We start from the raw sequence: 11,245 nt of genomic DNA, 5'->3' as shown, positions 1-11,245 counted from the left end.
TCACTTTCTCTGTGTTCCCAACCAGAACATGCTTCCCTACCATTTTTTTTTTTTAAAGAAAAGGGTTTTTGGAATTTTTATAATTACATTATTTATTAATTTATTTATTTATTTATTTATTTATTTATTATTTGGAGGCAGGTGCATGTGCCAAGGCATACAGGTTGAAGCAGGGGATAACTCGTAGGAGTCAGTTGTCTCCTTCCTCCATCTGGGTCCTGTGGATGGAGCTCATGCGGATGGAGCTCAGTGTGTCTGGCTTGCTGGCAAGTATCTTAACTCACTGAGCCATCTCTCTAGCCCCAGTTCTGGAATTTTCTAATTTTCTCTTTCACTGTCTTGCATTCCTAACTCTCAGGCTTGAATGGGACATTTAGGTAATTTTACTACAACAGTATTTCTAGGTTCCTGGCAGGCTCCTAAAATGACAGCACAGCTCCCAACATTCTAAAATGGCAGATTCAAACTTAGCCCCAGTAAAGTCCCTCTGCTTATTGGGAGACTGAGCTAAACTGCCCAGGCTGTCATTAAGTTACCCAACCACCTATCAGCCTATTATAAAAGATATCTGATGTCCCCTGCTTGTTGCTGTTTCTCTTCTCCCCGAGAGGCAGCCCAACAGTCTATCTGCTCTCAAATAAACTTCTATCCCCCATGAGGTTGTCTAGTAAGTGGTCTTTGAGGCTCCATTTCCATACAAGTATTATTCAAATTTATGCTGGAGATCATTTCTTTGACTTCTGAATCCTTGTTTTTAATTTAAAATGGACTTTTCCTAAATTTAACATTCTTCTTCCATTAGACATTTCAAATAGGGACAAAAAGATCCATCAACATCCCCAAGTCTGTCTTCAGGGGGTCCAGACATGAGGGGAGAATTTAAAAAGAAAGCAAGAGATATGCATAACTAAACAGTCCAGCAAGATGTGGCATTCCTCTGCCCACCATTGTCCCAGATCAAAGTCTCTCTTTCAGGATCAGTCTCCCATAGGTCATCTGAAAAGTAGTAAATCTTAAACTAGTGATACAGAGAACAGGGTCCCTTTCTAGGACCCGTAGTCTCATTCATAAAAGAATGTAAGAATGGGCTCAAATGGAAGCTTTAGAACAATGTTATAAGAATTCAAGAAAAGACCCACAGAGCAGGCAAGCTGTAAATGTCAGTGGCTTCCCTGGGGAGGAGAATGCAGGGGTGAAGGAAAAAAGTCCTGAAGCCGTGCTGGTTTAGAGTCAACATGAAGGTCTCACAGGTGGACTAGCAGCCACATGGTAAGAATGGAAAGGGAGCTTTAGAGAGAACATACAACATCCAAAATGTTAGGGCAGCCCAAAACATTCGGGAAGTATGACTAGAAAAGAGATATAAGGAAGAAAGGAGAGGTTATGGTCTTCTGAAGAATTGAGAAAACCAGACAGGACTTATGGTGGGCCACATGTCTGTCACCCTGATCCATAGGAACTTCCCCAAGAAGTAAGAATTCTGGGCAGGAAAATTTCATCACCTCATTAACACACTAGGTATTCTTCCCACGTCTTTAGCATAACTTAAAGTGAACCTGCCTTTCTAGGAGTGGTCCTATAACCCAGGGATCTGGCAAAACTGGAAGGCTGAGTCTTTATCCAGGCCAGAAATTCTTATACTTTTGACCAGATTTCTCTTAAAGGGCTTCTGCCACTGTAACACTAAGAAACAAATTCCTTGAATGGATGCTGTAGTGAATCAAGGCCCTTATTTAAATATTTACTCCAAACTACAGTGTATGCCTTTTACTCTTTTTCTTACTGTTGTTTATATTTCCTCCCAACCTTTTTGTCCTGGCTCTCCTATGATAATGTTTTAAATGATACAGAGTTTTAAGTAGCCCGTGCTGGCCTAAATCTAACTATGTAGTCCAGGATTGCAAGAAACTTTCAACATCAGTCTTTTCGGTCAAACACTGTTAAACTTTGTACTTGCCCCTCCCCTCCCCGACTGCCCTGATACCCACCGGCTCCCAGACTTGTTATCTCCACTCAGGCATGTCCTTTGTGAGCGGCCTAATCTCTTCTGTGTGCCTGCTTTCCCTCACTTCACCCTACTTTCTTCTTCTAAGAAAGGAATGTTTGGTCAGCTAGTTGTGACCAACTTCCTGAAAATGACCTCCCTCCTCGCAGTTTTCCAAAGTGGCCAATCAGGAGCACTGTGAAGTTGAACCTCAGCCAATAAGGAACAGCCCAGTCCCCCTTGGGTTAAGAGTAAAAGGCAGAGGCCAGCTTGTGTGTTCTTGCTCCTCCCCCTTTGTGAATATATCACCCTCTAAATCAGAGGTTTTGCCTTGCAGAGATGCTTCAGTGGGAGGGACGGTCATTGTGTGTGTGACCCTGAGTTTATTACAAGGATGACCTTGAACTCTTAATCTTCCTGCCTCCATGCCCCATGTGCCATCACACCCAGTTTGTTTGTTTTTTTACTCATAAGTATTTATTAGAGATGTTTCTAAAAGCATAAATTACCCAGTTTTGATTTACAGTAGCATAAAACTTAAATGTTTAACAGGGAACTGCTAATTCAAAATATATTCATAAGAAAAAAATTGTTATTTTTCTTTTAAGACAGGTTCTCATGTAGACCAAATTGCCTTCAGACTTCACCTTCCTGGCTTTACTTCCCAAATGCTGGGATTACCGATATACACCACCATGCCCATCTTAGGAAAGTTAAACCACCACAATTTTTCAAACATTTAAGGAACAAAGCAGACAACATGCTCATCTCAACAGGTAATTTCCCATCATTGCAGCTAAGACATCTTGCTCAATGGGAAAGAGGACCTGCTTTATGTGTGTACACAGTGTAATAAAAAAAAAAATACTGTAATTGGGGCTGGAGTTCAGCAGTTAAGCACCCTGGTTGTTCTTGCAGAAGACCCAGGTTCGAATCCCAGCACCCACATGGCAGCTTACAACCGTCCATAACTCCAATCCCAAGGGATCCGACAGCCTCTTCTGACCTCAGCAGGCACTGCATGACACAGGTGTACTTACTTACGTGCAGGCAATACATGCATACACGTAAAAATAAATAATAAATTTTTAAAAATTAAAAAAACTGTAATCATGATTTTACAGTATTGTAATTTGAATAGTGACAAGTGTTCTCTCCTTTCTTCATGTGGCAAAAAGAAATTCCTTTGAAAAATCACTTGAATCCTGGACAAAAATGATCATTTTTCCCCTGTGGCCTTCCAGATTCAGATAAAAGGGACAGGTCAGCCTTCTGGAGAGGACATTTGAGCTCTCATGATTTCATCTACCAGGAGAATGTTGGTGGCAATCACCATGCGGGAGTGAAGAGGCTGTTTCTTCACACAATAGTTACCCCATACTCCTACTTCTGCTGCTACCATTGGCTCACCTGTGTTCAGATCCACACCGACAAGCTGACCCGATTCTGAATATTTGGCTTGAACTTTAATGTTTCCTGAAGGTCAAAACCAGAGTTCTACACCAGAGCCTTGGGAATAATGAGCAAGGCATTTGTAAATGCCTGGACTCCAAGCTGAGCCCCACCCTTCACACAGGGCTTCTGCCATGGCCACTTCTATGGTGCCAGCACCTGGGACAACACAGCCACTGTCATCAATAGCATTTTTGACAGCTCTCAAGCCATCTCTTATTGCATCCTTGATTTAAGTCAGTGTGGTCCTTTGACCAGTAATGTGACAGAATGGGGATTGTGACATTTCTCAATGAAGATGAACTTCTCTTCTCCCAGTGTATACTCATACACAAGCCCTGCATGTCCCAGACAGTCAGGATTCAGGTCATCAAAGGACTTCAGAGCTACCCCACCACAAGCAAGAGTCAGCCTCTCCATATTTCTCCTCTTTGCTATGCACAAAGCAACTATGCCTTCTTTTGCAAGGGCACCTAAGGAAAAGGGGTCAATTCCCTTTTGATTAATAACAACAAATCCTTATCTGAGTCACCATAGACTTTCTTCTTCAATTCTATTATTTTTTAACTCTGTCTTCAATAAATTTTCATTCAACTTTTACTAGTTTTTCTCTCTCTTCTGCGCCCTTGTTAAAACAGAATTCATTTCTGTTTTCTCATATTCTAAGGACATGTTGCATGTGAGAATGTATGCATTTTCTACTCTTTCCTTCATATCAGGATGCCATGCTCCATGATCCAAAACTAACCCTCGGATTAAGCTTGTATCTGTTTCAGACGTATGTTTCATCTTCATGATTTCAACCATGAAGAGGTCAATGGGCTCATCTTTTTTCTTAATGACCAAAATGGAGTCCACTACAGCCTCTGTTAAGATATCTGCAAGCCGGGCATGAACTTTAGTTCATAGAGATGTTCTAGCCACACAGATAAGTGTTTCTCTGTCCATTTCTCTGTTTAATTTGTTCCAGAAACTGGAAGGCCTTTTCCTTCGCACCTTCAAAGCCTTCAGTTGTTATCTGCGATGAAGACCCTCAGAGATGCAGAGGTCTGCCTGTTGCAGCAGCTCCCCAATGATAAGGACACTGGAAGTAGTAACAACCCCATTTGTGTCGTCCTGGGCCGTGGCCATTTTTGCTATTAAAGAGGCTGTTGGGTGTTGAATTTGCATTTTGTGAAGCAGTATGTTGCTATCTTTAGTAAGTTTGATGTCTCCAGCACCAGAAACAAGCATCTTCATGGTGCCCTTAGGCCCCAAGTTGGTCCTCAGCACATCCTGCAGGCCCTGTGTGGTACTGATGTTCACCAACAGCACCTCCTGCGCCTGGGCCGCCTCGACTTTGGGGTTCAGGGTGTTCACTGCTGCCATCCCTGGGCCAGCTCAAAGAGAGATCGAAAGCAATGTGAACCCGCTCAGCGTGGCCCAGGCCACACCCGGTTTTATGCAGTGCTAGGGATCAAACCCCAGAAAAATTCATTTGGTAAACAGCTTGTTCTTTTCCATTGGGTGTTTGCAAAATTTCTCTTCTCCTTAAGATGCGAAATCCTCCTATTATTTATCCAGTTCATCACTTCTCAGCCCTTTCTGTTCTCATGGTTACCTACCTAAGGAGTCTTTTAAAGCTGGGTATCTGTTCCCTAATCTCTTGCTATAAAATTATCATAATGCAGTTATACTTTATACTTATGCACTGTCTGTGCTTGACCAGAAAAGGTAGGTAGCCTTCCTAAGAACATTATTGCCCTCTTTGGGGCAATTATCACATTTGTTTAAAAAAAATGATTCTTTGTTTGACTGATTGATTAATCCGGGTCTCACTCTACAGACCATGCTGGCTTCAAACTTATTCTTCTGTTTCAGCCTCCTGAGAAGACAGAGGTGTCAGGTGTGTTCCATCCTGCCCACCTGTTCCTCTTTAATCTATAATGATTCTCAAAGAAATTCCTTAATGAAAAGACTGTCTATATTTTTATGTCTTCTTCATTTGAGGAAATTGTCTTCTTGAGAAAGATTTACTACTTGTCAGATGATCTCTCAGGACAGACTGACCGTGAAGGAGAGATCTTGACCTAAGACAGTGGGGCAGGGGGCGTGGGCCACAGAAGAATGCCACCACAGTTAATTTGTCTCCTTTCATTGGGTTATTGAGGGCAGGTGGCCAAACCTGGCTTGTTGGGGCACAGGCTATGACCCCCTAAGCCCAGTAACATTGCCTCCACAGATGACTTTTACTCTTTCTGAAATTCTGGTGATCTATTTTTCATTCTAATATATTTATCCTCCGAATTCCTTATCCTTTTCCTTGTGGTTAATCTTTATTTTGAAATATTTTTTCAAAGGTAGTCCAGATCTCATAACAGACCATCCCTTACTTCAGTTCATGACTAAATTGTTTATAAAAGGAATCATGTTTAAACTGCTCAACATGGTGCAGCATCTCCTGGATTTCAGTAGAATTTAAGTGTTTGAGTTGTCCTTTCTCCCTTAGCCCAGAATGTCATATAAAGAGTTCAGTTTGTTCCAACTGATCATTTACCTTTTCACCTTAATGAAGCATTATTTATGTTAAAATATTTTTATTAGCTGGGCATGGTGGCACACACCTTTAATCCCAGGTCTTGGGAGGCAGAAGCAGGGGGATCTTTGTGAGTTCAAGGCCAGCCAGGTCCACATAGCCAGTTCCAGGAGAGCTGGAGCTACAGGGAGATTCTTTCTCAAAAACAAAAAAAAATATTTTATTAGCATTTCTTTCTTTTAGAAGTAACATTATTACATTGAAAGACATTGTGCAGGATGGATAATTTGGAAAGAGAGTAAATGGAAAACACATTATAGGAACAGTGACAAATTTCACACTATTGTTGAAGCTTGACAGTACAGTTTTGTCAGTATAAAATATTCAAAAACTATAGTAGTTTTGGAAGCTCTCATCAAGAAATTTCAATGGACTCTGACATGAACATTTGAAATTTGCCCTATTCTGACTTTTTTCTGGTTTCTGTCTGGAACTTGTAATGCTAACTACTCTTGCCTTTACTTCTCCTTCACATCTCCTAGTCACCAGTCAAAGACTTTCTTTTCTCCCTACAGTTGAGTTATGCAATTTGGGAGTCATTTAGATAGACTCACTGAAGGGGTACCCCAATTGCCTCACCCTGAATCCCTCTTCAGCATGGAAGAACCCCTTCAGAGGATGGCATGATAAGAATAGGAGGTAGGAATTGGCTAGGCAGTTAGGGTGAAAAGACCCCAAAGAACAGTAGCCAGCTTCTTGGCTAAAAGTCAAAATGTCCTTGGGTCTCTTAGCAACACATTCTGTTCCAAAGGCCAAAAATGTCAAAGGTATTTGGGAGTACATGAAGTTGTCAGGAAAAAGTGATGGGGAGATATGGAAAGAGTTGGAGGGGAGGGAGTGGGCATGGATTTGATCAAAATGCCTTAAATGAAAGTATGAAATTCAAAGTAAATTTAAAAAAAAGAACTTAGTAATTGATTAGTAATGAGTTTCAGGTTTCAGTTAGAGATAATGGAAAATTCTTGAGAGGAACAGGGGTAGCATTTGGCCAACAATGTTGTGGTGGTTTGAATAAGTGTCCCCCTGTTGCCCAAGTTCTCTTAGGGTCCCTTGCTCCTGGTGCTATTAGACAAACCATATAACACATCTTTATCTGAATTTTTCATAGTTTATATCCTGGGTAGGGGAAATAGAGTAACTTACAAAGGAGAACACCCAGTGACCCACAAAAGATGAACACCCGGTGCCCCGTTCTGCTCTGTGGCTCAGCGGCCTGCCATTCCAGATTGCTTCTGCACCCCACCCACAGTCTCTGTTAGCTTTCGTCCAGGCCTCATGGGCCTGCAGTCTCACCCCAGGTTGGTAAATGCCCCCTCTCATGTCCACATGGGCAACACACCGGGGCCATTTTTTCCACACCACCATTGCCAAGATGGCACCAACACTCCTCCCTCCACAGCTAACTCTCCACTGCACCTCCCTCTCTGTAGCTACTTCTCCGCAGCCAATTCTCTGCAACAGGCCCCACCCCTTGGAGGAACAAGTACCCCTCAGGACACACTCCACCCCTTCCTCTGGCTCTTACAATCTTTCTGCCAATCTTCTGAAAAAGTCCCTGAGCCTTGGAGAGGGTGAAGATGTAGGGCGATCTCTCTTGTATCACAGTGAGATAGTGACTTCTTGGGCCTCCCCATTATTCAACTTCAAGCAGTGGCCATTGATCTATCTCAGTGGTGTTTCTTCTACTATAAGACAAAAGGAAGTAGACACATCTAAACAAACATGAATGTAAATACAAATGCCTAGAGGATATCCCAGTAGGTGTACTATATTCACTAAACAGTGTACTTGTAATGGCTTTTCCTCTAGGGCCTGCAGCCTTTCTCAACACAGGGGGTTGGCCTGGTCTACAACACCAGATGTGTGTTCCACCCCTAGGAGTGGGCCTTATCCAATCAGAAATTTTCAGTTGTACATATGTTAGTCGAGCCATTATTGCACTTGCAAGCATTGCTTGGCATGTCCATAGTGTGCAGCATGTGGGGTCCATTGTTGAGTAGAATCATAGGGGATCCTTTCTTCCCCAACTATCTGTCTGGCACTATGAACATCATCCATCCAGTGGCGTGGAGTTTGTGGCTGTCTCAGCTCCATCTTTTCTTTTCCTCCTGCGCTCACTTCATGCAGTGTCTTCAGCAACAAGGCCTTACTGATCTTTCTAGTGTACAACCAACATTAGTGGCAATAGCCTTGGGGAATTTGAGGACCTCTAGGATCTCTCTCTCTGACCAACAGCTCGTAGTGGGGCAACTGTAGATTTTCTTAACAGTTGTACAGTTTGGGACTTTCTGTGTTCATCTTACCCAACCATAAAACTCCCAAGAATCTCACAGCTATACTGGACTTTGTTTCTTCAGGTATCTTTCAAATGGGTTTCACATCTGTAAAACACTCAAAGGAAGGTTAGCATCATATATTAAATCAATCATAGACCAGGTCTAACACAGCATGGAAAGGTTTTATCCATTTGTATTAACTGTTTTCTCCATAGATCTTTGTTAGGGACCATAGCATAGGTCCAAGGTATTAATTTGGTTAGTTCTTTACTCTCTTTAATTATCCCTTTAGAGTCATTTCTCATTTGGGGGATTTTACATGGAGTCTCCTTGATACACTTACAGGTGTTGGCTCCAGTTGCCTGACCCTGCACTGGGCTAAGGAGGCAGGGGATTTCTCTTGTTTCTGCTATACCTGTTGGTTCCCTGAGTCAGGCAGGCCGTGGGTCTGCCTCTTGACTGTAGCCCTATTTCATCTCTCCATTGACAATACCTGGCTGCTGGGGGAGGCCTTGGTGGGACAAACTGCCTCCACCCCTAGTATAGCCTTTATCAGGAGAGAAATGCACCTTATTTAATCTTTGGCTATTCTTAACTACCCCAGGACAGTTTTTATCCTTTGAATACCTTTAGTAAACTGTTCTTCTGGTGTTTAAAGCTTTCCAGAAACTCCTTAGTACCGAATTTGGTTTTCTATCAATTTTTTCTTTGGGAATTTGGGCTCGACATAAGTCTTGCCACATTTGTCTTCAAGTAACCCAAACGGACCATTTCTTCTGTCTGGTCTTTTTATATCTCTTATATGGTGTTCTGTTATTCCACAGACAAGTTTTACATGCGGGTCAGGGTCACTTAGATCTGCTAAAGCCTCTTTCACTTTACAAAGATGCTGTCCCATTAAAGGGCTTAGCAAAACCATTAAAGCTCTATACCATTCTCGAGGTCCCAGTTGAACTGGTCTTTCCTTTATATCTCTGGTGAACACAGTCTTATCTGTCCCAGTGAACTGGGTATCATGTATTGCTTTTCTCATACCTAGTTCTCTCAGTAATGCCTGTCCTTCCTTTACAGTCCTCTAGCCTTTGTTAATTATGGGAGTTTCCCTTGGTGATAACCATGTATCTTTAACGCCTTCCACCAGCCAGCCAATTAAGAACTGTTCACCCCTGCATTAGCCTAGGTTGAACAGTCTATATCACAAGGATGGATGGGTGGTTATATAACTCAGCTGTGAATCTTCTGAAGGTCTTAAACTAACGTTATATGCTCCCATGTCCCACACCCTCACAAGCCATGTGGTGAGGGGCACTTTGATTGCTTGCTTGTAAGTTTTTCCAAGTTTTAACAGTCCGAGTGTGGAGTATTTCCTAGCTACAGTACTGCTAGCTTTTTTTCCTTTTTGTATCAAAGGTTGAATCTGAGGGGCAGCTTTAGCTGCTTTTATTTTAGGTCGTTTCCTTTTTCATTATTATCTGTCTTTTTTTCTGGAGTCCTTGGACCTTATACAAGTTAAAATGTCCTGGTTTTTTTCTCTCTCAAGTTCTGCAACTGGATCTGCCAGGACCTCCCTGGCCTTTTCAGCTTCCCCTGCCTTGGGCAAATCTTTTATTATGCAAAGTGGACATGCCCCCTCTCTGGGTTCTCTGCTTCTGTCCCAGGCCTGTAAAAGTTTTTCTAGCCTTTCTATAACCTTTAACAAATCTTTATATACCCACAACTGGGCTATTTCTCCACCTTTACAACACAGCTGTGGCCCATGCTTCTGCGTGGCTGGCTCCTTTTTAGTTACATATTTTATAATCCATAGTAAGATCCATATCAGCACCACCATTAGCTCCCCAGCTTTTTCAAAACTCCCATAGTTTGTCATTCCTAGTGCCTCCACCCTACCAGCTACACCTATTTGTTGCCCAAGTTCTCTTAGGGTCCCTTGCTCCTGGAGCTATTAGACAAACCATATAATACATCTTTATCTGAATTTTTCATAGTTTATATCCTGGGTAGGGGAAATAGAGTAACTTATAAAGGCGAACACCGGGTGTCCCATTCCTCTCTGTGACTCAGCAGCCCATCATTCCAGATTGCTTCTTCACCCCACCCACAGTCTCCATTAGCTTTCATCCATACCATGTGGGCCTGTGGTCTCCTCCCAGGTCAGTAAATGCCCGCCTCCCATCCAGGCAGGCAAGATACTGGGGCCATTTTTTCCATGCCACTGCTGCCAAGATGGCACCAATGCTCCTCCTTCTGTGGCTAACTCTCTGCCACAGCTCCCTCTCTGTAGCTAACTCTCCGCAGTCAATTCTCTGCATCAGGTCCCACCCCTCAGAGGAACAAGTACACCTCGGGACACACCCCCATAGGCACCAAATATTTGGGCATTTTGTCCCCAGCACTGTTTTGGGAGGTTTTAGGAGGTGCAGCCTTGCTGGAGAAAGCAAGTCTTTCTTAAGCCTTGCCAAATTTCCATTCACTCTCTCTGCTTCCTGTGCTGGCTTGAAGATGTGATCCCTTGATTTTCTGATCCACCATCCCTCTCCTGCCATTATGGACTCCCTCTGGAATCACAAGCCAAATAAACTCTTCCTTCTATTAAAAAAAAAAAAACTATAGCAGACATATAAAATTCCAAATTTACATTTTTAAGATATAATTACATATTTTTAGTTTAAGTATTATATCAGTTTAGTTATTACAGTACATTTTTAACTTCCAGACTGTGATTTTTATCTCTAGAAGCTCAGTTAGGCCACAGGTGAAGTCACACTGGGGCTGTAGAAGAGTACTACAAAAGTAATGGAAAACCTCTTGGTGCCTGGTAATGGGAGAGATCCAACATCAAGGCCTGGATGCCTAGGACGATGTATTGAGTGAGGGCCACAGCTGGGCCTCAGGGAAAGTGAGAGGTCTGTTCCAGAGAATCAATCCTCAGAAGACCAGAATCTACAAATGACAGAG

At 42.6% G+C, this 11,245-nt stretch overlaps 1 pseudogene; it reads right to left on the bottom strand.

The window, feature by feature from the left end:
• Positions 1–3,248: 3,248 nt before the first annotated feature.
• Positions 3,249–4,804, bottom strand: LOC103750828 (annotated as a pseudogene).
• Between the last annotated feature and the right edge of the window lie 6,441 nt (positions 4,805–11,245).

The sequence above is a fragment of the Nannospalax galili genome, unplaced genomic scaffold (genome assembly GCF_000622305.1).
Source record: "Nannospalax galili isolate Female #2095 unplaced genomic scaffold, S.galili_v1.0 scaffold1387, whole genome shotgun sequence".
In the NCBI taxonomy this organism is placed as follows: Eukaryota; Metazoa; Chordata; class Mammalia; order Rodentia; family Spalacidae; genus Nannospalax; species Nannospalax galili.
The sequence above is the reverse complement of the archived record's forward strand: the minus strand, read 5'-3'. Positions and strand labels throughout refer to the sequence as shown.